This window comes from Zalophus californianus, chromosome 3 (assembly GCF_009762305.2).
Source record: "Zalophus californianus isolate mZalCal1 chromosome 3, mZalCal1.pri.v2, whole genome shotgun sequence".
NCBI lineage: Eukaryota > Metazoa > Chordata > Mammalia > Carnivora > Otariidae > Zalophus > Zalophus californianus.
In genome coordinates, this window is record NC_045597.1 from 138,013,027 (window position 1) to 138,038,984 (window position 25,958).

Here is a 25,958-nt window from a genome sequence, read left to right on the forward strand (position 1 = left end):
TGACAGCAATGGGCCAACTTAGGCCGCTCAAAGCCCGGTCCCAAAGAAACTAATTTTCTTAGGAAGGGCAGAAACCAGGAGAAGTTGACAATATAGCCACCAGTGTCTGGAAAATTGATGACTGAAACAAAGTTGCAGGATATTCCTCTAAAATATCTCAAACACTCAAAAGAACCAGGATGGCTGGGCTCTTCACCCTTGGGGAATCAGGAAGAAGAGGAACTGATGCGTGGTCGGCCAGGCAGGTGTCAGGTTTCAGAAGGGACGGTGAGGACCAGCCTCACCTGTGCTACTAGCTTTGGCAGTACTGGTACAGGTGTGGGCTCTGGGCGCTTAGAAACCCACCTCTTCTACTAGCGCTCACTAATTGTGGGTCTCACCCTGGGCAGATGAATACTAGCTGTTATTATTAGCAATAAACTTTCAACCTGATTCCCAAGGTAACTGATATTAAAGACATTTCTAGGGAAAGAAATGTGGATGTCACTAGTAGGACTTTCACAGACGGTCTTCAGAACATGTGAGATGCCATAACGTAAGCCACTACACAACAATACTCCTTTCTGTCACTCTGCCATGAGCATTTCCGAAGCTACTGAGCACCTTCCGTAGCATGAGTGGCAAAGAGTTTAACAAAAAGTGACTATCTGATTTGGAGTCAAAGTTGTCTAATTCAATTCCAGCCAACATTTATCTGATAAGATGTCAACCCCCATGCACATGACAATTACATATATGACGATATATGACATATATGACGATATATGACATATATGCCGATATACCTGTTCATAAGGATGATAATAGGCAAGTATATAAAATCAAGCATGGGGCACAGGGGAACACCAGGGCCTGGTTAAAGCTGTACGGACAAACGTCTGAGTTAAAGCAGTCGAGGGCTTTACATAAACACAGCTAGAACTCAGTGAATTCCTACCAGCTCTGATAGGTGAGGGCTGTGACCGCGTCCACAGAATACCTGGAAATCTCTCAAGGTACCATACTTTAACCGTCCTTATGTAAAAAAAAAAAAAAAATCATTTGGTTTTTCTCCTCACTTCTCCCTCAGAACTCAGAAAGAATACCGTGCCAATGCCCAACACACTTCACACATGAAATGTTACAGCCCGATAGTTATACCAAAATGAAAAGCCAGATAATCAGTTTATTTTAAAATATCTAAATAGTCTTCCTTTGTTTAACCCCAGACCTGAGGCAGCTTTCTAATAAGCAATAGTATTTGTTACTCAAAAAGCAGACTGAATGATTTATGTCCTGCAGCTGTGAACAAGCATTTTGTTTGAAATACGGTCTGCATGCTTTACTGCACTAACATTGTTAGAATGCCCTCAAGGATGCTGAATACTATGGATTGGAAAACAAAAGGTCACTGTCACTGGAAAATGAAAAAAGACTTATCTGATTCAAGGCAACATCAAGCACAGAGAAATGACAGCCACGGAAAAACCTTTTCATGTGCCTTTTTCAGTCTGTAAGGGAGAATTATTTATCTTTAATAAGACTTAAAATTCTTGTAATATATCATAACAAAAATAAACGAATTTTTACAGTTCACAAATGACACTTAGATCAAATTGTTTTCTCATAATTTTAAAATGTTTGGTGTACCTTTGAAAGTCAATGCAAAAACACTGGTAGTAAATGTTTTCCCAACAACAATGAAATGCTCGAAAATATTTCAGTATATGTGCTGCCGAAGCAAGCACAAAATGCTCAAAAATAAAGGTAAAGTAATATAATTTCATTCATATCATTAATACATACATATACGTGAGACTAGATTCTTTCATGCATATTATATATATACATACGTATATATATATATATGAAACAAACCATTTCAGAAAATTTGAGTTCTCAGTATAAAACATGTGCCTGTAATTTTAAGGAAAATTCTCTTGATTTTCTATGTAAACAGGCCATAAAAAAATGATAAAAGTGACAGGTAACATATTGACACAAGCTGACCTGCCCACTGGGTATTAACTGTTCTAACAAACTTGCATCATAGATAAGGAAGATAATTTCTGCATTTTACTGGTAAATGTAATATTTTCTGAAAGCACAAGAAATTCTAAGAAAACTCCTAGTGGCAAACAAAAGCATATTATTAACCTCACCATTTTATTCCTCTACTCCTCAGCAGTTAAAATGTTGATACAATCAGAAGCAAGCTAAACTATTAAAAATATATATATATGTTTATAGTATAAATACAAGTCTTTCCCCTAAAAGAAAAGGGTGGGGAGGCAAGGGAAATGGTTCTTTTTTCGCCTATTTGAGAACCCAATTTTAATTTCTGTGTATTTTTTTCTCAATTTTTTTTTATTTTGAAAATATCCAGACCTACAAAAAACTGAAAGAATAGTACCTTCTTTGGTGCATCTTTCATCTAAATTCACTAATTGCTAACCCATTTGCCCATTTGTTACTTCCTCCCTCTTCTCTCTATATATCCCCAAGATAATTTTAGAGTAAAACTTCACTCATAAATAGTTCAGCATGTATATCCTGAAAATAAAAATATTCTCCTACACACACACACACACACACACACACACAATACTGTTATCACACACAAGAAATTAACCCTCTGTAAGCCAGGAAAAATAATCATCACTATTTACTATCTGGTCCATGAAACTTTTTTATTTTTGTATATGTAAGTCATTTATGAATAATTTACTGATTCAAGATTAAAAGGATAGTGAAAAACAACATATTAGAAATTTAATGAAAATTGAAACCCACAAACCCAAATTTTATTCTGTATTTTCTGTTTTGAACACACCTCAAACAGACATCACTGTTGAATGCAACTAACTGCTCACCAACAGTCATTCATGAACTTACATATCCATGTTATAAATACAGAGTCCGGGTCTCAAGTACATCTTTAATAGAATTTGGCTTATTTTGCGCTGGTTCTTTTTCCTGCACTTGCATTGTCAAAATGCAATATTTCATATTCTAAGAACATCTTCTTAATGTTCTAGCTTATAACTATTTCTGGTTTTTCCTCTTGCACTTACATCTTCAAAACATAACACTTTTTGAAAACTCAGATGGCTCAGAATTTTGTCGAAGAGAGGAGAGTCATCTACTTTGCTCCATAACTGCAAAACTTGTTAGATTTATAAAAACTAGGGCTCCTGGGTGGCTCAGTTGGTTAAGCGACTGCCTTCGGCTCAGGTCATGATCCTGGAGTCCCGGGATCGAGTCCCACATCGGGCTCCCTGCTCAGCAGGGAGTCTGCTTCTCCCTCTGACCCTCTTCCCTCTCATGCTATCTCTCATTCTCTCTCTCTCAAATAAAATCTTTAAAAAAAAAAAAGATTTATAAAAACTAATTAAAATGACCAATCCAAATAAGTCTGTCATTTCTACATCATCTATTTCCTTCCTGTCACTTCTGCACACACACCTGTCTTGGGCATTTGTCCACTTAAGAATTGTATCAGGTATATTTTGGTAAACAAGCCTCAGGAAAGATGAAAAAATAATGTCCACTGTCCTATTAGCGAAATGGGACGGGCCGGATTCTTGCTACAAAATATGCAATGAAATTCTTCCTGTTGAATGACTAACTGGTTATGAATACCTTATTTCCTTTTTCCTTAGACACATATATTGTTCATCAATTCCTGAGTTTGAGAAAAATCACCTAACATATTCGCTGGCAGTTTTCTTCCATAAGGCTATAAGGAGCCAAGTAAGGAGCCAAATGTTTTCAGCTTTGCAAGCCAAACCACCTCTGTCTCAGCTATGTAACTCTGCCTGTAGAGTAGGAAAGTAGCCCTAGACAATATGTAGGCAAATGGGCAAGGCTTTCCCAATAAAAATGTACTTATGAAAACAGGTGGTAAGCTGGCTTACTGATCGTGGACCTTGGATATCATCACTTGATACTTGATATTCTGAGACTTCTTCTGTATGATAAATTTAACCATTATCATTACAGTCTAGAGTGCTGTTATTCTCTTCATCTTCCTTCTGATTTATCTATTGTGAAATGTCTTCCTCTGTCAAAATATTTTCCTTTGCCATTATGGGCAGGAAATAAAAAGTTCTAAATTTCTAACTGTGTTCAGTGAAGTGTGTTCAATGAAATTTAACAAAACACAACTACAAAGATAGTGTCTCCAAGGTTCTTTTGTATCTTCTTAAAAGATGATGCAATACTTTGGGCAGCAACATAAGAAAACTGGACAAGGACAAAATAGTGAGCATGTATTCCACCACCACAGTGCTCTTCTGTTTTCTTATTATTTTAGGGGGTATTTCCAGCATAATTGAGAATAACTGGTAAGTAATGATGAAATAATTCCTAGAATGATAAAGTGGCAAAATGTTTCCAGATGCAGGACAAATAAGATCATAAAAACCCCTTAATGTATCTGAGATTTATAGAGAAACCCCACATGGTAATTGCAAGATACTGTTCTATTTTTCTTCTAAGGTAAAATTTCCTTTGTTCTTTAGAAAACCCCTAGCAAATAGTTAGATCTTCTGAAAAAAGAAACTCAAAAATTAATACTGAATAAAAAGGACCCTGGTGGTATACCAAGATTTAAACATATCAAATATACCCAAGTACATGAAAAATGTCTTTTTTGTTTTTTGTTTTTTTGATACAAGATCCAATCAAGGTTCACCCATCACATTTGGTTGCCATGTCTTCTTAGCGCTCTTTAGGCAAGAGCATTTCTTGCTATCTTTTTAAAGAATATTTCATGACAATGACATTTGTAAAAAACTTGTACCCCTTGTCTTGGAGAATGTCCACAGTCTGTATTTCTGTGATTATTTCCCCATGAGTCACAGCAGGCCCTATTACCTAATTTCCAAGTGCCTTGTTCAAAAATTATTAAGAATTTCATGATGGCAACAGCAGAGCATTAAACTAAAAGCAAGGTTCTTGTGAGTGCGGAGCCACGTGCGACTGCACAGGTGCAACATACCCACGAAGGCAGCCTGGATTCAGGGTAAGCATTTCTGCAAGCCTACTACTGCAGAGATGATGATTTATACTCCCCACTGCATCACATTAGGAGATACAGCCATTTTGTAAACATTATTTCCAGGCTTCAAATACATCTCTAATCAGTTCTAGTTTATCATTACTTCTGGTTCTTTTTCTTACACTGGCATTTGTTAAAATGCAATAAAGATTCTAGATTTCAAATACATCTGATAAATTCTAGCTAGTGTGAAATGTAGTTAATGATACACAATAATTTTAAATTGTTCTCAGTATATTATCCCTTACTCTCCATACTGACTAGAATAATAATAAATTCATAAAATATAACAAAATGGTTTCAAAATATCCAGGAAATCAAAATGATAGCCAAACTTTCAATGACTCAAAAGAAGAAAATCTGCATTACTTGCAATCAGATAAAATCTCATTCATCCACCCATCAAACATGTACCAAGTACACTACGGATGAGACCTAGGGCTAAATTAGAAATGAATGTGAATAGAACACAGTCTGATACTTGAGAATTCCATAGTTAAGGCCTGAAAAAAGACATTAAATAATCACAATGCAGTGTGAGAAATGTTACCATAGAGTTGCTAATGGATACCAAGAGAGCCAATTTCAAGCCCACTTTGCCATTTACTAAATTTTACGAACATTCGGTATATTTTACATAGGATTCAGTGGGTCTACAATGAAAGAGGAAGAGAAACAAAATTGTGAGAGGTATTATCATTATCAACCAAAATAACGTGTTTTTTTTTTTAAGATTTTATTTATTCATTTGACAGAGAGAGAGAGAGAATGAGTGAAGGGAGAGGCAGAGGGAGAAGTGGACTCCCCACACAGCAGAGACCAACGCAGGACCCGATGCCAGCACCCTGAGATCATGAGCCGAAGGCAGACGCTTAACAGACTGAGGCACCCAGGTGCCCCAATAACCTGTTCTTGATACACAGAGTAATTACCTCATTTGATGAAACACTCATGAGCAATGGGAGGTGTTCTGGATAATATGCTAAATATTTATTTTAGGGCGCCTGGGTGGCTCAGTTGGTTGAGCGACTGCCTTCGGCTCAGGTCATGATCCTGGAGTCCTGGGATCGAGTCCCACCTCGGGCTCCCTGCTCACCGGGGAGTCTGCTTCTCCCTCTGACCTTCTTCCCTCTCGTGCTCTCTCTCTCTCATTCTCTCTCTCTCAAATAAATAAATAAAATCTTTAAAAATAAATAAATAAATATTTATTTTAAAAGAAGACCAACTTAATGTCACTCGACCTAAAATCACAGTCCTCTCCATTCTTCTTTCTCTACAGCCAGCCCAGGAAACTGGCAGGCTCTGGTCACCTGTACCCCACCGGGTACAAAGCAATATTTAGGCTGTACACAGGATTGACATAGCACCTTTTTTTAAAGCAATTTTATGCCAAGATTTATAATTTTGGAATTTTTCTATTCCCAGAGGATTCTTGTTCTTCCCTGGGGAAAAGGGAGGTTACAAAAGCCCTAAGAATAGAAATGCTTCTGTACAAAAATGTAACTGGGACCATTGGCACTTTTATGTTATTAGAGTATTATTCTTGCTGTCAAGTCTAAGTGAACAATAAAAGCTAGTGCTCTGAGAAAAAGGCTAGTAACACTGAGCAACATCATCTCTGCTATCTTCAGTCCACCAAGAGAACAGGAGGACCCAACAGCAAGATTTAGGGGGAAAAAAAAAGCTTTCACCCTAGGAATCCATGTTTGTTTTGCTTGCTTATTTACTTGAAACAAACAAACGAAAACCCTCAGGAACTCCCACACATCAGTTCAATTTCCTGCTGCAACTGCACACGGTCAGGTTTATAAACACTGCATTTAGTCCCACTTCTCTGGCATTTCGAGTTCCCAGAACATAAAAATACCTGAAATTCTGTTTCTGCAGGTGAAATTTTACAGTATTTATTATGATTTTAAGACTGTTTTCAAATGGGAGCATGATTTTTAAAAAAAAAGGGTGCATAATTAAGCTTACAGTACATTTTGAAGTACAAATGATTAGAAAAAAAGAAATTCAGATGAGGTATACACCTAGTTTTATTATGCTGATTAGGATGCTATGTTTTTCCTCAACCGCATCTAATGAATAAGCCATAGTCTGCAGTCATCATCCAAAAGGCATAAGATGCACTAAAAAATAATTTTTAAAATAGACAAATTGTTGTGAACAAATTAACCCGAACCTTTATATTTTTTATATACAGACACTCCTTGACTTAAGATGCTTCAACTTACAATTTGCCAGCTTTATGACAATGGGCATCGTTCTACTCAATATGCATTGAGTAGAACCATACTCTTCAGTTTTGAATTTGGATCTTTTCCTGGGCCAGCCCTGTGTGGTAGGACCCTGTCCCGTGATGCTGGGCAATGGCAGCCACAGCTCCGGGCAGCCAGCGATCATGAAGGGCAAAGAATCGATATGCTCACAGCCATTCTGTCTCTCACTTTCAGTACAGTATTCAATAAAGTACATGAGATGCTCAATACTTTATTATAGAACAGGCTTTGTGTTAGAGGATTCTACCCAGCTATAAGCGAGTCTAAGTGTTCTGAGCACATTTAAGGTTAAGTAGGTTAGGTGTATTAAATATATTTTCAACTTGTGATGGGTTTACTGGGAACATAATCTCATCTTAAGTCAAGGAAGATCTGGACAAGAAATACCTGCAATGCAATTATCACTCATGCGGTGGTTTGCAATCATGTAAATTTGGAAGGAAAAACCGCAAAGATATTTTGCAACTAAACAGTAAATACATTTTAGCAAGGAACAATAAAGTAAGAAGCTCGACCTCAAGCTAATTTGCCAATTTTAAAACTACTTAAAGCTTTCATAAAGGTCAGTTTAAGAATCACCTTGAATGAAGAATTTGGCCAAATTTTGTTTTGGGTATACAGTTGAATCCATATGTGGCAAAAGGAGGAGACCAAATTAGAGAAAGACGCCCTCATCAAATGATATCCTTTAATGTGCTCAACTATCTACTTAAGCAGCTGATTGAGGAAGCTAGTCTGGCTCTTTAACTTCACGTTAGAAAAGAATTTTAATAATTTGGTCTTTGTTCATTTACTTTTAATAATAACATCTATGTAGCCATGTCATTTTGCAAAATGCTTGATGATAGAGCAAGAGTTTTGAGATGAACTGAAAAATTCATGGGCATATATCCAGAAATTGAGCTAAAAGGAAGACAGGCAACACTGTGGACGGTTGTCAGCAGCAAGGCCACCAAGCACCCCAGAAGCCACTGTATCTTTCACAGAGCCATTATCTTTCGTCACAGAAAGTATTCCTTTAACGACTATTTTTGAGAGAACAAAAGATGTTAACTCATGAATAAGTGACTTTCAGTTTCCCATACAACAAAGCAGTTTAGCTTCTCAGATGACACACCTATTGAAACTCCCACTAAGTGAAGCACAAAAACAATGCCCAAGCTATTCAGCATCCCTCCTAACGACTGCCTGAACACATCTCACAAAGCAATAAAAAAATTCATTCCTGGGGCACCTGGGTGGCTCAGTCGTTGGGCGTCTGCCTTCGGCTCGGGTCATGATCCCGGAGTCCTGGGATCGAGCCCCGCATCAGGCTCTCTGCTCGGTGGAGAGCCTGCTTCTCCCTCTCCCACTCCCCCTGCCTGTGTTCCCTCTCTCGCTGTGTCTCTCTGTCAAGTAAATAAAAATAAAATCTTTAAAAATAAATAAATAAATAAAAATAAAAATCTTAAAAAAAAATTCATCCCATTTGAACACATGTATATGAACCTGAACACTCTTTAATTCAATGCAGTTTTCCAAAAAGGTCAATTCATCAGCATTTTGTCCATTAATTAAGGAAAGCAATTAATAAATACTTCTTTTCTAATATGGAAGAACAATAAAAATGGACAAATTATGGAGAATATAAAAATTCCCTAATTTTTAAGATAACATTGAGTTCGAAGAAATATCATATTTATAGTTATATCAGCTTATGACACAGAAATGTCCCCCAGCAATCTCTAGCCCCATGCATTTATTCTCCTCTGTCCCTGGTGGCAGGTGGGAAAATAAGCAAGCATAAGCTTATGTTCCCTGCTGTAAGTCACTTTTCCTATAGGCAACAGCACATACCTTCACCTGTTACTGTGATCTCTCAGGAGTTTAAAATAGTTTTATACGAGGAAATTGTCTTAAGTTATCATTAAACACGTATTTTAAAAATACAATGTTCTCTTACATATACAAATCCCCTCCCATGAGATTCAGAAGTGTTTTACTTGGTTAATTGGATTCAACTAAAGACTTCAGTATAAAAAAGCATTTCATCATCACCACCAGAAAGAGGGTAAAAAACAAAACAAAACCTGTTTTTAAAAAATGGGCAAAGCTAGTCTCTACTGTTAGATGTCAGGAAAGTGATCACCTCTGGGGAGGCAGGACAAGTCAGTCTGGGAGGAGCTCCAAGGGGGGGGAGGGGTCCTATCTAGGATGCTTGACCTAGTGTACTAGTTACATAGGTGTGTTCATTTTGTGGCAAATTATCAAGCTTAGGACTTCTGTGTTTCACTTATTTGTTTACTTATTTGTGTATTTTACTTAAATATGCCTGTGTATCTTGTATTTTTCTCTCCGTATGTTACACTTTAAAAATGAAAAAAAAATTCCTTGAGGAATAAATAAATACAGCTCCTTAAAATTCCATTGTTCTTACTATAACATCAGTAGTTCTACTGACCACGTCTGAGGAGGGTGCAATAATTATCTCAAATAGTGCTTGTTATAGGCCAAAAATCTCAGGGAGGTTTCAAATGTAAAGTTAGCATTCCATAGTTTGAGGAAAGAAGAAGAAATAACTAAAATGTATCTAAGTCTAGAATCAAGCTTTAGAACTCATGGATTCAGAAGAAACAAGTCAATCAGTTGACCAACCGAAAAGGGGAATCCTTTCCTTGACATTTACATACATGTCTACAATTTCTAAAAATGATGGAAAAGACCCACAAAGAACACCTTTCAGTTTAAGCTCTTTAAATTTCCTTTGTTCTCAAACATATAGTATGAATGTAAAGACAGAAGAAAAGAATTCTATTGTGGTTTCTTTTTTTTTTTTCATTTTCAGAATTTTTTAGAATTTAATTCTAGGAAAAAACCTGGTGTTTATTTTCTTTTAAAGACTTTATTTATTTATTTGACAGAGACAGCGAGAGAGGGAACACAAGCAGGGGGAGTGGGAGAGGGAGAAGCAGGCTTCCCGCTGAGCAGGGAGCCCCCAATGTGGGGCTTGATCCCAGGACCCTGAGATCATGACCTGAGCCGAAGGCAGACGCTTAATGACTGAGCCACCCAGGCGCCCCAAAACCAGGTGTTTAAAAAAAAAAAACAAAAAACCCAACAGGCCCAAAATGGAGTGGCTTGTGCTGAGTCCACATCACCAACCCGAGGCTTAATGCCTAACCTAACTGCAGTTTCAACCTTCCCCAGGAATGAAATCTTGATGGGTTATCAGTCTGGAATTTCCCTGGTCAGCACTAGTGAGGTAATCCACCTGATAGCCCCTTAGATACATTTTAGTTATTTCTTCTTCTTTCCTCTTTACAAGAGGTAACCTTGCCCAAAATAATCCTTCCCCCCCCACCCCCATTTATGACTTCCTGGTCCTATCCCTTTCTGTCTTTAAAAATCTTTCCTCTCCTGCAGCCCTTTGGAGCTCCTTTGTATTTGCTAGATGGGATACTGATTCATGAATCTTTGAATAAAACCAAGTAGATCTTCATATTTACTCAGTTGAATTTTGTTTTCTTAAGACTGGAAAGGGGCACATTTGAAAGTGCAATCTTCATTTTATCAATGGAAAATCAAAGCACTTTAAAAATAAAATCTTAAGATCTCAGTATTCAAAGATGCCAGTGGATGAATCAGCACTATGCGCTGTGTGTGCATCCGCTTTATCAGCTCCTCTATTACATTTCTCTGACCGATGTTTCTCTTTAAGTTCCTTAGCTCAGAAACTAAATTAGCTTCAATTCAATGTTCACATAAATTCAATGAAAATTATTGACTTTAAAGAGATGGTGTTTTATAAGCCCATTTAAAGCAGATCCTGTGCCAAACAGCATGATGGAAATGATGACAATATGAAACTGAACACTACACCCTTGATACAGAAAAGGGCAAGCTCACAAAGGAACGGGTTCAATGTGCAGCCTCCCCAGAGAACATATTTATTATGCAAGCTTAGCAGCCAGCACATACAATAATTGCTTAAAAAAAGAAAACTTTAGTGATTCTTTCTTTGTATATAATAGATTCCTTCTTCCCAAAACCTTCATAAGAATGGTGAAAGAAATGACTACTTTCACAACCATCTAAAATATTTGGTTATAAGCTTCAATTTAATTTTTCAAAAAGTCTGACTTCATTTTCAACAGAAAGTTCCTTTTACTGTTCGTATTCCATAATATGCCTTGGACTCTATTGCTTGACCATTTTTATGATGAGCCTGAGAAAAATCAGGCCTATAGAATGCTACAGACCTAAACCTAATTAGCTCTAAATTTTACTGGATATATTTTCCTGTCTTATTCTTTTATGAATATAGCTCTGTTCATTGAAATTATGATTAGGATTTCAGAAAACAATAAAAAAATATAAAACTTCCCTTAGCAAAAATAAATAAATAAAACTTCCCTTAGCAACCTCAACATAATTTCAATATAATTCCCTTCCCTAACAACGATGTTAAAGTAAACAGAACCATGAAAATAGTGTTAATTAAATGCTAAATATACAGGGGTAGAAAGGAAGCCTAATGTAATCCACATATGACTGCATGGATTCCTGTTGCCCTTCATTACTGTTCCTTATTAAATCTCATTCTTGATTAGAAATTCTAAACTATATTCCAAGTATACCCTCCTGATTTTAAACAAACAACAGAACAATTATTTTAGAACAATTACTAAATGGCCAGGTCCTTATAAATGTCAATATTTTAAATGTTTAGGGGCTACACATATAAACTACATCTCCTAAATCATATATATTCTTTTTTTTAAGATTTTATTTATTTGAGGGAGAGAGAGAGAGAGAGAGAGAGCGCACCAGAGGAGAGGAGGGGGAGAGGGAGAAGCAGGCTCCTGTGGGATGCTTGATGTGGGGCTTGATCCCAGGTCTCTGGGATCATGACCCGAGCTGAAGGTAGATGTGTAACCAACTGAGCCACCCAGGCGCCCCAATCATATATATTCTTTAAAAATAAGTGTTTAGAAGGCAGTCCTTTGTATTACACAGATCCCAGCGTTCTCAAAATAGCCTTAAAATCTTCAACAAAGACTCTTAACTCCTGTAATAGAAATGAACACCTTTCAAAATGTTAAATTGAAGCTCATCAATTTTAAGGAGTCAAGCTTTCTGTAAACCTAAACTCTAACATTTAAAATAAATAGTTAGATGTTTCTTCTTACATTATTGCCGAATTTCCTTAGGTTAAAGAAAAACAGAGGACAGGTTGGCAAGCGCCATCTCGTGGGCTTCCTAGGAAATATTTTTACTATATTCATCAGTACAGTTCGAGAAGCAAATTTTTATACTTATTCAATACCATATTCTCTATGTTCAAAATGTTACTTTAATTTAAATCAAAGTATTCACTAACGGTTAATTTTCCAGGGTCCAAATACTAATATAAAGTGTATTTGCGGATTTGGGGTAAGAGCTTTCTTCTAAAGCACTTGATATATTTATAGCCAAATCGTCACATTTTATCTTTACAACATCCTCAGGAGTTAAGGCTGCAGAGATATATTACACAATAATGAAGCTTGAGAATCTATATACCAAAGGAATTAAAAAAGCATGTAGGCAAAGGAGAAGTTGGAATGAGTTTTGAGGCCTTTTGTTGTTGATAAAAGCTAAATCAAAAAAGTTAGCAAGAATTCGAAAATTCAGTGGAATTTACTGTGTGTGTGTGTGTGTGTGTGTGTGCATGCATGTACATGTGCCTTATAAGTAAAAGTTTACAAATTGAGTTAGGAGTATGTTAAAAAAACAAAAACAAAAAAAATGAAAGACAAATAGGAAAGGAAATGCCCCCAAAGTCATGTTTACATGATTCTCTTTAGACTTTAGAAACAGTATGATTTTATTATTTTATATATTATTAAAGAAGAAATATTAATATTCTACATTTTCAAGTAGTCTGGAGTTGCCTCACCACCAGTCCAAAGATGTGTTTTCTTTGCCTCACGGTGTTTTTTTTTTTTAAAGGCCCAAGTTAAATACCAACATTTAAAATCAGGAAATTCCTCAATATCTCCTATTGTCTGCTACCTATGCCCACTGCAGGCATCTGAGTTGTGGGCCTTGGTTTACATTTTTTCTTTCTGACTTCCTTAATTTTTCCTTCAGGGTTCTTTTTCCTGGTACTCTTTTTTGGCGGGGGGGGGGGGGGGCGGGCATAATGATATCCAAGCTCATGCTATGGAGCAATGCTATCTGCTTGAGGATTCTCCCCCAGTTTCCTAGGTGAAAGATGCTTAATTCCAGTTCCGCTATTGGCTGATGATGCAGCAATGCCTGGAGGTCTATAGAATACTCATCTTTTTTTAACGACATTCTGAGATGCAAAGCTTTGTGAGAGCTTTCTGCTTTGCAAAGGGAAACCCAAGCCTACTAACGGTGGGAAGAACTAGGGAGATATGCGTTATGGTTCGACATTTTCTTTATGGGAGGAGGGAAAAGACTAAATACTTGGGGGAGATAGGGGAGAATATTACTTTGGTAAAGTCTAGGCTGATTTATTTCATAGCATTTTTAATTTCTGTAGCCTCACACATCTCTTTTAATAAAATTAGCTCAGGGCATACCATTTTGCTAGTGTTGCTAATGATTTTTTTCTTATTTGAGTTTTATAAGTGATTATTTACAACATAACCACCATAATATTTTTAGTTGCCTTGTGACAATATGATAGATAATATTTCTATAGAGGCTTTCTCAGGGGCTGTGAATCTTTTTATAATAAGGCACTGGAAAAAAAAATGTGAAGCTTATTAAACTTACTCTCTGGTTTGAGTTCTTTAGAAAAGAGAAAGTATGTAAAGTGATAACAAATACACTGTTAAATATACCAGTTCATACAAGGTTCGTGGGGTTTTTTTTGTATTTTTAGTAATTAGGAAAAATTTGAGATTATTTTGTAATTAGGAAAAGTCTGTGATAGATGTAACCTAAGGAAATAGATTTGAAATACAGAACACAAGAGTTTAAAGTGGCAGACTTCATTCATTTCAGTTTATATTACCATTTCTAAGTCTGCCTTAAAATCAAAGTTTTTAAAAAGCGCTACTTGATGATATTTATTATTAAAAGCTGCTGCCTTTTCTCAATTAAAAAAATTTAGATGAAATTCACCTACTATAAATTCTTAGTCTCTTAATCTAGGAATTGTTACTTAAATGCAGTTTAATTATATTTCCATAAGCCTTCTGTTTAAATTTTAAAACAAATAAATATGTCAACTTTTAAAAATTATACCTTGCCATCTAATTATAGCAGCTGAAAATACATGGTAAGCAACATATTAAAACTCCATACTTATTTTAAATGTAATTTTATCAGTGAAAAAACTACCTTGGAATGTTCTTTTGCAAACTAATATTAATACACTTAACATACCTTAATTTTCCTTCTTCCCTTGGCAACAGAAAATAGCTTATTTTAAGCTGAAAATATTGGATGTTTTCTACTGAGACTTTCATTAACTTTTAATTAAGTCAAAATTATTTCTAAAAATTGTTTTTCAATTTTCAAGTGCCTCCGTTTTCTTAACATCAATTATTATACTTGAAAAACAAGATGAAAGGAGAAAAGTTTTGATTAGAAGAGTGAAATCCAAAGGCACCTGGAGCCGAATGAGGTCTTGCCCCAAAGGAATAAGTCCTGAGACCTGTTTGCCCCGTCGAGAGAGAGAGAGAGAGAGAGAGAGAGAGAGAGAGAGAGAGAGAGAGAAAGGAGGGGGCAGGGGGGGGAACTGGGGGACAGTAACAGAGAGAGAGCAAGAGCTCCTCCATCCGGAGAGACCGAGAACAGCAGGGGAGGGGTGGTGCAAGAAAGAGGCTTGGGTCCCTCCAGAGAGCTGCAGAGCCATCTGTCTGAGAAATTCAGGACGACAGGCCTCTAAGTATTCTACAAGTCTCTCCTGTATAGCGATGTCTGTTTCCTTCTTTCTATTACTGTATTATTAATCCCTCTTGTTTCTTTTTCTTGTTCTTTTGAAATAACTTATTAATTTCGACTAAAAGAGGGAACAGACAAGTTGAGAATCATTTCTCATTCAAGGAAAATAACTGAAAGTGTCTGGTCAATTTCTAAATATTGTGATGGGGTGAAAAAAAAGGAATTGTTTTTTTTTTTTGGCTCTTATGTTTAACTACGTATTTTGCACACATAAATAATGAGCATCCTTACAACATCCAAACCTAAGAATATTAACAAATGCCATTCAAAGACTTAAACAGGCTGTATGTATCACCAAAAAAAACTTATAGGAGTGGCAAAGTCAATTTCACCAACTTTTTTTTCCACAATTAAATATTATCAGCAATATGTGAAATGTTCCATAAACCACTGACTTCCTCTTTTTGGGTTTCAGCTCATTCTGAAAAACTATCACTAGCGTTAGCTTTTTACTCCATTGTTTTGTGCCTTCTATTCAGCAACTTTAAAGACACTTAATGAGCCATTTTTCAAACAGAGGACTGGAGCACCTGGGTGGCTCAGTTCGTTGGGCATCTGCCTTGGGCTCGGGTCGTGACCCCAGGGTCTTAGGATCGAGCCCCATGTGGGGCTCCCTGCTCAGTGGGGAGGCTGCTTCTCCCTCTCCCGCTCCCCCTGCTTGTGAACTCGCTCTGTCAAATAAATAAATAGAATCTTTAAATAAACAAATAGAGGACTAATATCCAAACATCCTGTGAACCTGGCTAAGCCATCAAGGTCTAAAAGGGAGGCTGGAACAAAGAAGGGCATCCCTTCACCACCTCCTTGCTCATAGCCTGAAAAGATCTAAAAGAACAGAGAAGAGCGATCAAACCAGAAGTACCCAACATTCCCCTTACATTTAGTCTGGTCTGTCCAGAAGGAGGTTTTGGTTTCCAGTTGAATACTGGACCCCCAACAACATTAAAAGGACCAACCAATGAACCTGGATTAACAAGTCCTGTGTTTGCAGATCCTGTTTAGTGTTTCTTCTCCTCCGCTTCGAAAGTTGGAAAAAGGATGAAGAAACTTTTTTTTTTACAGGATATAAAGCAGTATAAATTCAACCAGAATTTCACCAAAAACTTTTCAAAAAAGTCAAGCTGACAAAAGCAACCAATCCCTAAGTAAATGATGTGTCCTGTCCTCAACGTGCAATATTGCAGGAATACATATTTATACACATATTTCTTCCTTTAAAGACTGAAGATAATTAGACAACAAAAACAATATAAGAGAGATTTTGAGATGTTTACTACTGCTAACTTGATTAACACATTGTAAAGTCATAGGAAAAATTAACAAGTGCTCTATGTTTCTACCCTGGAAATTGTTAAACTACAGAGGTACCGGGGCACCTGGCTGGCTCACTGGGTAGAACACGGTGACTCTTGATCTCCGTCCGGGTTGTAACTTCAAGCCCCACATTGGGTGTAGAGATTACTTAAAAATAAAATCTTCTAAAAAGATAAAAAATAAACTACATGAGTACCATGGTTTAAGAACTACTTTATTCACTTAAATATTTTTTGAGCACCTACCATGTGTGAAGCACTGTGCTAAGCACTGTTGAGTACAAAGTGAGAAAGAATGAGTCTTACCTTACAGACATCATCCGCCTAGAAAGATATAAGGATACGTAACTACTGTGAAAGGAACCCACCAGCAAATGTCACAAGAGATTTGTAGATAAAATGATAAAGAATGCGGAAGGCCGGGGCTTCCTTTGGAATGGGGGGCGGGGGCGGGGGGTACCGACTGCAGCACTGAAGGAAGGGCAGAGCGAGCGCCAGAAATGCAGACAAGGGCACAGACATGGAAGCCGGAGCAAAGCAGAATGGGCACGAGCTGACAGCTCACTGGGTACAGAGACAAGGGAGGGAGGACGGAAGAAGGAGAGCTAAGGATCTGGCACTGGGAACGTGCCGTCTGGAGTGCGCAAGAAATCCTGCCGGAGATTTGGAGCGGGGTGCCAGGGCAGGGCTGGAGATGGAGACTCAGGAATCACCCGCCCGGTGCGCACTGCTGAAGCCTGAAGACTCCCTAGCGAGAAAGGGAGGCCGGTTCTTGAAAAGCAGACATTTCAGGCGGCAAAGAGAAGAAACCGAGGAACAAAGGGAAGAAAAGGAGTATCAGGGGACACAGTGTCTTGAAAGACAAGAGAAAAAAGTTTCAAGAAGAAAGAGGCAGTCAAAGATAGCAGAGACTGCAGCAAGATCAAATATGGGGACTGAGGGGAAGCCACTGATCAGGGGCTACTCACTGAGAAAGTACTTCCGGCCAAACAGAAGCCGAACATGAGGTGGTAGCTGTGGCAGGAGGCTCTCCTTGACCAAACCCGAGTCAGGCTCCTCCAAGCCCTCTTCTTGACTAGCCTCGGCCTTGACCCCGAGGCCTCACCAGGCCTGCAAAGCCATTTGAGCAAGAAATCCGCTAAGTGGCTTTAGAGAGAATCCTCCGACCTTTGATATCTGATCAAATTCCTCACCCCCGACCCTTGATATCTCATCAGCCTCGTCTGCCCTCACCAAGAATCCTGTTGGGTCAGTTTGGCAAGAATTCCCCCTACCTTGTCTCCTCTTAATAATTTTCCATCCCCTAACACCTTGGCTATAAATCTTCCCCTGTTCTCAGATTCAGAGTTAAGCCCCATCTCTTGACACCTGTCACGACAGTCCTGAGTAAAGTCTTCCTTGTTCTTTAAACAAGTGTCAGAAATTTTTTTTTTCCTTCAGAGCTGCCCACCTTTCTTTTCTCCGTGCTGAATGAAATTCCCAAACACCAAACTATTACAATCAAACAGTGGCTGAGAAGCGATGGTGTAGACAGGCCATGCAGGAAGAGGCAGTGGGGCATAGAGAATGCTCCTTCCATAACCCTCCGCTAAGAGGTGGAGCACAATTCTCATGCTGGTACGTAAGTGGGTCCCAAAGCTGAGGAAAGGCTTTCTCACACTGAGTAGGAAAGCATGGCTGTGATGTAAGGGAGACGATCCAGGGGAGAGCAGGAAATAAGACAAGGAAATGAGACAAGACAGAGAAAAACGAATTCCTACGCTTATTGTTTTCAGTCCTCTTGCATTATACTTTTTTTGTAAATCACCCCATTTCTTTCTGGAGTAATGAGAGGTGTTAATGACTAACAAATAAAAATTTTCTTTTATCCATTAAAAACATGAATGTTTGAACTGTTGTTTGTATCTGCTCTTCTAATAAACTTATGACAACTAATAGGAATGCTTATGTAGCACCCAGATTTATTATTATTATGGGAGAAAGACTGTATGTTTTCATTTTCAGACCTCTAAAAGGTTAAGTTAGCCATTTTCATACTGAATTCCTATTCAATTTGATTATGTTCCCTACCGTGAGGGTAAAACGTGAACAAACCAAGCTAATTTATGTGCAATTCCTTTGTACTACTGAAATGAAAAGGAACAATAGTTTAATGAAGTGGAATTTGTTATCTAATTATGCCAAATAATTTAGAAACATCTGCCGATGGTTAGTAATACTATAGTTAAACCTCAAAGAATCTGCTCCCAGAGAGATTTCCATTTTATTCAAGCCCTTGCGAGCTTCCACTTGGGAAATCCATATTAGAGTATGGAACCAAAGGATGACATAATGGCACATTTACTGCATTAAAAAAAAATTAACAAATGAACAAAGAAATGAACAGTAGAGGGTGTGTATCATATAGATTTAGACCTTAATATTAACTCCCAAATTTAAGAAACACAGCAGCCTAATGTAAAATCCAAAATTCATTCAAGTATTTATTGAGTAGTTGGAATGCATTAGACACTGTGGTGGTTGTTAAGGACACAAACAAGAAATCCATAGCTTTCGCATTAGGGAACTTCATCTAACAGGGAAGACAAGAGAATACATCTAACCACTATATCACCACATGATAAGTGGTAGGACAGAGATGTGTGCGGGGCACAATGGATGCAGAAAAGGTGTTACTAACTCATAAAGGAAGACTACTTAGAAGAGAAGACTATTCAAGTTGAGTTTTGCAAGATGTGTAGAGGTGAGTGAGTGCAAAGAAGGACTTGGGAAATGACTGTGCCAAAGGCACACTGAGTGCAATCCCTTCTGGAAACTTCAAGTAGTTCAGTATAGCTGAAGAGCAGCCCCTGAGGAGGAGACAGTAAGAGACAGGTAAGCAGGGGTCCTATCCTAAAAGCCTTATATGCAAACTAGGGAATTTGGACTTAATCTTAATGGTGATGGGGACCCACTGGAGGAGTGGAAAAGTAAACTGTTAGACTAACCAAATTCTAAGAGGCAGGTTTAAATTTCCAATTATGGACTCTAACATATTAAGAATAATTCAAAATAATAAAGGAAGAAAAAAGATAAATGAAAGCAAATGTTTAAACGGATTCAAGGTGGGGCACCTCAGTGGCCCAGTTGGTTAAGTGTCCAACTCTTGATTTCGGCTCAGGTCATGATCTCAGGGTCGTAGGATCAAGCCCCACATCAGGCCCTGCATTTAGCAGGGAGTCGGCTTGAGATTCTCACTCTCCCTCTCCCTCTAAAAAATAACCTAGGCAATGCCCCCACTTCACATGACTCACTCCCTCACGTCCTTCAAGTCTCTGCTCAAAATCCACCTCGACTGTGAGGTCTTCCCTGACCATGCTGCCATGTAGCTAGCCCCATCTCCTCACCCTGTTTTATACTTCTTCATAGCACTAGCCACCTGGCACACTATACATTTTTTTCAAGATTTATTTATTTTAGAGAGAGAGGAAAAGAGAGAGAGAATGCACATGCGTTAGCGTGCAGAGGGGAGGGGCAGAGGGAGAGGGAAATAGAGAATCTCAAACAGACCCCACGCTGAGCATGGAGCCAATTCGGGGCTCCATTTCATGACCCTGAGATCATGACCTGAGCCGAAACCAAGAATGGGACACTTAACCAACTGTACCATCCAGGCACCCCACACAATACATTTTTTATTGTCCTGTCTCCCTCAACTGCAAACATAAATTCTTTGAGGGCAGAAACTAAGACATATGTGGCACATTTTAGGTCCTCAATTCATTGAACAGATGAGTAAACAAATCACAAAAGATGACCCATCCTAAGCCTCAGAGCTATCCTTAGAAAAGAATTAGGAAATAGTACACCTCTTGTTCCTGCTTCCTTCTCTCACTCTATGGTACTATCCATTCCTGCCCCTAATCCCAAATGCCCTGGGCTTTTACACTGTTCTTATTCTTAATACACCAGCCCCCTTCAGGTCCTTCTTAGTAGTGTCTCACACTCTACATAAAACCCGCCACTTTCTTTTCTCTTACAGTGCAGCTCTCTCAGTCAAAATGCTTGCTCTACTTTAAGATCTTCGGTCCACAAATTAAAATCATTCTCTCTTGCTATATGAAGATAAGTATCTGTATCTAGCATGTCATTCCTCATAGGTAACATGCTAAGAATCCATGCTTCAATTGTAGTACAATGGTATTAAATTCATTCACTATGGAAGGTCTGCAGGCGAAATACTTCAGTCAGGCAGTTATTTACATATTGCTCAAACGGATACCTACACCACTTACCTACTGGGCTCAGGCCCTCCTCTCGGGGACGTGAGTTCGAGCCCCATAGCAGGCTCTGTGCTCAGTGCAGAGTCAGCTTGGGTTTCTCTCCCTCTGTCCCTCCTCGCCCCCCCCCCCCCCGCCACCAGCGTGCACATGCTCAGGCACGTACTCTCTCTCTCTAATAAATAAACAGACCTTTTAAAAAAAAAGAGATTAGCAGCTTAAAGAAAAGAAACAGCTGTTTTTGAAATGTCAGGTCTGTGGTCATGAAAATCTATTCATGCAGAGATATGTTTCTTGGACTACATCTTTTCTTCTACTTGTTTTACACCATGAAATAGATAGGGTCCAATGAAATCCAAAGGTTAAAAAGTCAGAGTGGAAAGGGAAAGGACAACCTTCAGTGCAGCTAGAAGAAACACAATGAGGTGGCCCCCTGCCAGGCTACTAAGCAGCCAGCCACACGGGGCGGGGCGGGGGGGGGGCTGACTCATCTTCCCTTCTCCCACTAACCCAACTAGTCTGCATTAATTCTTTCCAAGAAGTGCTTACTTTTCTAAATTTAAAACAACTATTCAAAACAGGCTTGGGCATTTTTAAGCTATCAATTTTTTATTTTGTTTTTTGTTTCTTGGAGAATAAAAGGAAAAAAAAAAAACTTTCTAAAAATGTGAAAGCTCCAAAAGGTTCCTGGATATAAAACCATTATTTTAAAAAATAGTAATTTCGGGACGCCTGGGTGGCTCAGTTGGTTAAGCGACTGCCTTCGGCTCAGGTCATGATCCTGGAGTCCCGGGATCAAGTCCCGCATCGGACTCCCTGCTCGGCAGGGAGTCTGCTTCTCCCTCTGGCCCTCTTCCCTCTCGTGCTCTCTGTCTCTCATTCTCTCTCTCTCTCAAATAAATAAATAAAATCTTTAAAAAAAAAAAATAGTAATTTCTGGGGGCGCCTGGGTGGCTCAGTCATTAAGCATCTGCCTTCGGCTCAGGTCATGATCCCAGGTCCCCTGCTTGTGTTCTCTCTCTGTGTGTATCTCTCTGTCAAATAAATAAGTAAAATCTTAAAAAAATAATAAATAAAAAACAAAGCTTATGGGAATCATTTTCTATGTAAGAATGACTTATGACTGGTAAGATCAGGCTCAATGACTTGTCTTGAGTTGGGTTTGCACAGAAAAGTTCAGTGACTTCATTTAGTTTATATATTGCAGATAAACAATAAATTTTTTTAAAGGTGCTGTTACCAATACTTTATATAAGACTGAGAAAACATCAATTACCCATATCAAAGTATATTATTATTACTAGAGGGACTTTGAGAAAAGCTACACAAACCCTAACCTGGCAAGGAAATCGCCATTATGGCCGTTCAAGATGATAGCAAACTGCTAATTCTTAGGTTAATCCAATCTGATAAAAAATGTACAACTTCTACTAATGTCATTCCTTCAAAACTATTATTATCCGACATACAAAGCATGACCAAACAGTATTTTTCTGCCTATTTTTCTTATGATTGTTTTAGTCTAAAACACATTATTCTCAATGAAGGTAATAGTGCCTTCAAGGGAGCAAAAACTAGTTTATGGGGATCAAAACACTTACTTTTGTGCATAAAGCAGATATACACACAGTGTGTAAACAGAGAGACAGTATATCTCTGTTATTAAAGTTTCATGGAGAAAACAACTAAGAAAAAATGCCTAGGGGCGCCTGTGTGGCTCAGTTGGGTTAAGCTAAGTTTCTGACTTTGGCTCAGGTCTTGACCTGGGGGTCCTCGCCGCTCATCAGGGAGTCCGCTGTCTCTCTCCCTCTCCCTCTGTCCCACCCCGACTCGTCGTGTGTGTGTGTGTGTGTGTGTGTGTGGTGTGTCTCTCTCTCAAATGAATAAATTTTAAAAATCTTTAAAAAAATAAGAAAAAATGCCTAAAAGTCTCATGAAGGGTGATTTTTAAAAAGGTAGACAATTACAGATATAAAGAAATTGAAGCTCTTATGACAGATGTGTCAAATTTTTATAATTATACATGTCACTCTATCCTCAAAGATTAGGATGCTAATAGGATTGTTACTTGCAGGGACAGATGTCACTCAAAAGACTGCATCACCAATATTCCTTTTACACTGTACACAGATGGTAACCATCAGTTACAGCAACTAGAACTCTTTTCTCTCTCTTACATAGTACCAAATCTCCACACATTAAAAGAAAAATTTTAAAGCTGAGATACTAAGTTTTTGATACCAGTAAGAGAATATGCACAAGTATTTAAATAGGGATGGTGACTTTAATGACAGCTGAAAAGATGAAACATTCTCAGAAAAGTAACTGGGCTCTCACTACTGGACCACCCTGCTGCTTAGGTAAGTCCTTCTCATATTCTTTGATGAGCAACATCTGAAAAAAAAAATGTGAGCAGAGACTAGTCAAGTAGTTTCCTATAAAATTGGCTTTTGGTCAAATAAATCATACTGAAAATGCAGTTGTCTTTTTAAAAACAAATTTTAGGGGCACCTGGCTGGCTCAGTCAGTGGAGCATGCAACTCGTGATCTCGGGGTTGTGAGTTCGAGCCCCATGTTGGGTGCAGAGATTACTTTAAAAAAGAAAAACGAATTTTAATGCTAAGACAGTCGTAGGAAATCAGAAAGTTTCCTAACTACATCACAAAGAATGCACCATTACCATTTAACTGCTCCAAAGGATCTCTATAAAGATGCCCAAAGGTAGGTGCGTTGGGCAGCATAATGAAAAGGTTTCCAGGGCAGTACCAGAGTCTACGGAAAGGTTAGAAATTACAGCGAGGCCTTGGAAATCCCTTTTACGAAGATGGCGCTGAAGGCTAAGAAGGAAGCCCCTGCCCCTCCCAAAGCCGAAGCCAAAGCAAAGGCTTTGAAGGCCAAGAAAGCGGTGCTGAAAGGCATCCACGGTCACAAAAAAAAAAAAAGAAAATCCGCACGTCACCTACATTCCGACGACCCAAGACACTGCATCTGCAGAGGCAGCCCAAATATCCTCGAAAGAGCGCCCCCAGGAGAAACAAGCTTGATCACTATGCCATCATCAAGTTCCCCCTGACTACTGAGTCAGCCATGAAGAAAATAGAAGACAACAACACACTTGTGTTCACTGTGGATGTCAAGGCCAGTAAGCACCAGATTAAACAGGCTGTGAAGAAGCTCTATGACATTGACATGGCCAAGGTCAACACCTTGTTCAGGCCTGATGGAGAGAAGAAGGCGTATGTTCGACTGGCTCCTGACTATGATGCTTTGGATGTTGCCAACAAAATTGGAATCATCTAACCTGAGTCCAGCTGGCTAAATTTTTTTCACCAAAAAAAGAAAGAAAGAAATTACAGCGAAATCCTAGGTATTGGATCATAGATCAGTGGTAGTGAAGATAGTGACTGGTAAATGAAAGGAAAAAGGAAAAAAAATGGGAGAGGGGGCCCTGCCAGAGCTGGTTCTACCCAGATAGTTACTCAGGATTCAGCGAGCCTAGCTGTAATGGAGTTCCCAATCTCAGTATCTGAGCTGTAAATCACAGGCCCATTTAGCTATAAATGACAGACATTCTTGCCAAAGGATAACCTGGCAGGATGCTTTTTCACCCAGCTCTGTCAAATAGGGCTTTATCGGTGTGGCCAGTCAGGGCGTTCTGCTAGGTACACAGGCTAAAACGTCCTAAATCATGACCTGAGACTTTCTGTCTAGCCCAGCAATTATTAGAGAACATGTGTTTCTCTGTCAGGGAAGTTGTAACAAACCCTATTGGAAATAAGTAGTTAGGGACATACACTATAGTTTTGGAAGGTAAGCTCTAAGAAGACAGGGCCATGTCTCTTGCACACTGCTATAGATGTATGTTGAACAGATGAGCAAGCTGAGTGAGCAGAGTATGAATTACATTTGGATAATTTTTAGGATTTGAGGATTTAAAAATTATTTGTATTGATGCAGATGATTGAGAGGTGTATTCATCTGCAAGCTGGAAAAAAATGCTGGCAAAGTCCTGAACCTTCAAAAATGCATATTTTCAACTCCCAAGTGGGACTGTAAAATCAGGAAAAATTGGAGTCTAGTTCTCCTATCACAGATAAAAGAGAAATTTGCCTTAAAAATATCTTTTTAAGCAGCAAAGGTGATTAATAGTAAAGATAAGACATAAGACAGTTTTCACTCTTCAGCTTAATTTGACAAATATTTTGAGTTGCTACACCATACTTAGGTGAAAAAAAGTTAAAAGTCTATCAATGTAAAATTGTACTGGGTAATTTTAGTGGCTCTCACTTTATTTTTTTAATATTTTATTTATTTATTTGACAGAGAGAGAGAGAGAGAGAGCAAGAGAGGGGACACAAGCAGGGGGAGTGGGAGAGGGAGAAGCAGGCTTCCCACTGAGCAGGGAGCCCGACGCAGGGCTCGATCCCGGCACCCCGGGATCATGACCTGCGCCGAAGGCAGACGCTTAACGACTGAGCCACCCAGGCGCCCCTCATTTTTTTAAAACGAAGCTAACTTTCACTAACATCCTATAAAAAGAACATTCTTTACAATGATAAAAACAAAACCTGGATGGAAGCATAAAACATAAAAAAAAAAAACGTAGGGGTGTCTGGGTGGCTCCATCCGTTGAGCACCCCCCTCTTGATTGTGGCTCTGGTCATGATCTCAGGGGTTGTGAGATCAAGCCCCGAGTCGGGCTCCGTGCTGTACATGGAGCTTGCTTAGGATTCTCTCTCTCTGCCCCATCTCCCCCTACCCACACTTGCGTCTCTCTTTCTAAATAAAATAAATTTAAAATAAACAAAAGCCCTAGACTACTGCTGGCTGCTATGCACTGAACTGTGTCCTCCAATGAACTCTTATGTTGAAGCCCTAATCCCCAATGTGATGGTATCTGTGGAGATGAGGCCTTGGAGGGGAAATGAGTTTAAATGATGTCTTGAAGGCAGGGTCCTCATGATGAGATTAGTGCCCATAGAAGAGACCAAAGACCTTCCTTTCCCATCTCTCCACACAGCAAAAAGATGGATGTCCACAATCCAGAAAGAGGGCCCTCATCAGGAAGTGAATCTGCTGGCTCGCTAGTCTTAGAATTCCCAGCCTCCAAAACTTCAGGAAA

At 38.7% G+C, this 25,958-nt stretch overlaps 1 protein-coding gene and 1 pseudogene across 1 annotated transcript in view; one reads left to right on the forward strand and one right to left on the reverse strand.

Moving 5' to 3' along the window:
* The window catches only part of CHN1 (chimerin 1), a 195,217-nt gene that overhangs the window by 165,805 nt on the left and 3,454 nt on the right, over window positions 1–25,958 (reverse strand). The gene's annotated exons all lie outside the window — the stretch shown is intronic.
* Window positions 23,661–24,136, forward strand: LOC113919836 (annotated as a pseudogene).